This window comes from Urtica dioica, chromosome 4 (assembly GCF_054948205.1).
Source record: "Urtica dioica subsp. dioica isolate 48M chromosome 4, U.dioica_male_clone48M_v1_H2, whole genome shotgun sequence".
In the NCBI taxonomy this organism is placed as follows: domain Eukaryota; kingdom Viridiplantae; phylum Streptophyta; class Magnoliopsida; order Rosales; family Urticaceae; genus Urtica; species Urtica dioica.
Genome location: NC_142759.1, coordinates 49,185,490 through 49,187,919, shown reverse-complemented (window position 1 = coordinate 49,187,919; position 2,430 = coordinate 49,185,490). Strand labels below are relative to the sequence as shown.

At 57.4% G+C, this 2,430-nt stretch overlaps 1 non-coding gene across 1 annotated transcript; it reads left to right on the top strand.

The window, feature by feature from the left end:
- Positions 1-2,093: 2,093 nt before the first annotated feature.
- Positions 2,094-2,197, top strand: LOC149401816 (small nucleolar RNA R71). The gene has a single exon (XR_016296877.1). It is a non-coding gene; the product is annotated as a small nucleolar RNA R71 (small nucleolar RNA).
- Positions 2,198-2,430: the final 233 nt, after the last annotated feature.

Below are 2,430 nucleotides of genomic sequence, written 5' to 3'. Positions count from 1 at the left end.
CCCGAGCAGTCGAAGCCCTCCGGTGCGGCAGAGCCTTCCGCCAGGTACCACTCCGTCTTCTCGGAGCATCGGCCCACGGCATCAGCCTCCATCTCTGGGACCTCGGAACGAGCACGCCTTTGCGAAATGCAAAAGTGCAGTCGCCTTCCAAGCTGGCCGAGATGGGCGCCATGATCTTCCCCTAATTGGTCACGATTACACGATCGTCGCCCTGCTATTCACCATCGAGTCCCATCGATTCCGCTTGAAAATATCCTTAAAGAAAACGTGACTTCACCAAAAGACCGACTGACCGCGACACGCTGGTACGCCTCTGCACAAATGCACGCCCTACTTGCGCGTGCATATCCCCTTTGCTCCGGGGCTAGAGCGACGAACGCAAGCGCGTTCGCCTCGCCCACGTTGAGCTACGCCTAGTATCCGCTTGGATCCTCCTCCACGTGTCGATCACACACTCGTGTCGAGAAAGACGGAAAAACGAGAAAGCACTTACAATTGTGAGAGTATTCTTTATAATCACAAAGGCTTCGCAACAGTGAAGCTCTGGGAAGTCTATTTTCCTCAAACACCCAACTAGAAGGACAAAAAGTTCATCGCTGGGAACCTCCCAAGCGACGAACTTGGGGGGCTAATGTTGTCGGTCGTTTTCGGAAAACCCGAGACATCGAGAAGACACGTCGCTCAAAGGGCCGATGGTCAGGCCGGAGGTCCTGGAGAGCAGCAAGCCTCCAAACCCTCATCCAAACTCTTGACTCCTTGAGTCGGGCTTAGCCCCTCGAGTTGAGACTTGAGTCGGTTCCTCGGATCGAGCCTCGCTCTTCGAGTTGAGCCTTGAGTCGGTCTCCTCGGGTCGAGCTTCGCTCCTTGAGTTGAGCCTCGAGTCGGTCTCCTCGGGTCGAGCTTCGCTCCTTGGGTTGAGCCTCGAGTCGGTCTCCTCGAGTCGAGCTTCGCTCCTTGAGTTGAGCCTCGAGTCGGTCTCCTCGAGTCGAGCATCAGTCCTCGAGTCGAGCATCAACTCGAGTCCTATCCGTCAAACAAACATTGGTGTCATAACCCAAAATACCATGCCCACAATAGCTCAACGGGCCCGGAAGCGAGACGATCGCGAAAAGCCCGCAAAAAAGAAGCCCAGCGCGCGCCGCGCCGGCAGGGCCGCGCGCCGCGCGCCGCGCGTCTCGGGTCACGCGCCACGCCCGGCCAAGGCCGCGCCGCGCGTTGAGCGACGCAGATCGAGCGCCGCGGATCCTGCGCCGCGCACCGCGCGATGAGCGCCGCGGGTTCTGCGCCTCCTCTTGGAAAGGGGCGCGTTCCTAGTCCCACATGGACGCCAAAGGACCCCCTTAGGGTCCCCAAACGCCTATATAAACCCCCTCTCATTGAGGGGAAAGCCATCCAATAAAATCCCTTCATCTCTTATCGACACGCTCGATTCCTACTCTTCTCTGCTTCTCTGGATGCCATATTTGGCCTGAAGCAGTCTCTCTTCTCTCTCCCCCGTTCTCAGAGGTTCCGAAGCACTCACGGGGACTTCCCGGACGTCGCTCCCTCTGACCGAACGTTCTCCGGTGCTCAAGCACGCCCCTAGGGTTCTCGACTAGAGTTCCCCTCGCGCGTCTAACACGCCAGACGCGTACGCGATCTCCGAGGTTCTGAGACGCTGCCGAGGACTCCTCGCGCCCCGTCTCCTTCGTCGAGCACGCCTCTCCACCAAGGTTCTACGCCTCATACAGCGTCCTACATGCTTGAACTACGTTCTGACCTGATCCCACGCACGGGTACGTAGGCAGCCGACAACCAAGGCACGGTCACTCCTCCTCCTCACCCCCTACCTCTCCCGAGAGGCGGGTTGATCGGAGAAACCCTAGCTCGAGACTATCGAGTTCACACTCTTGGCTCGGGTGCGATCACTTGGTCCGGCCTTGGATCGAACCGCCCGAGGTTTTAAATAGTTGTTCATTTTTGTGCGACAACAGATGGCATGAGCTTCTTCCTCAGTCTTTTGGAAGAAGGATCCTCCCGCGGCGGTGTTGACGAGGGTGCGCGATGAAGGAGAAAGGCCGCCGTAGAAGATTTGCACCATCATCCACCCTTGGATGCCGTGATTGGGGCACTTTCGCTCAAGCTCTTTGAAGCGCCCCTAAGCTTCAAATAACGACTCACCATCTAACTGGGAGAACGAATGGATTTCATTACGCCTCTTATGCATCTTCTCGAATGGGAAGAACTTCGAGATGAACTTTACGCGCAAGTCTGCCCACGAAGTGATGGAGCCAGGAGGGAGCGAGTTGAGCCAAGTTTTGGCTCGATCCCGCAGTGAGAATGGGAAGAGGCGGAGGCGGATCGCTTGGTCTGAGATGTTGTGGAGCTTGAACGTGTTGCTAATCTCTGCGAAGTTGGTGAGATGGTCTTGCGGGTCTTCGGCCGGTGATC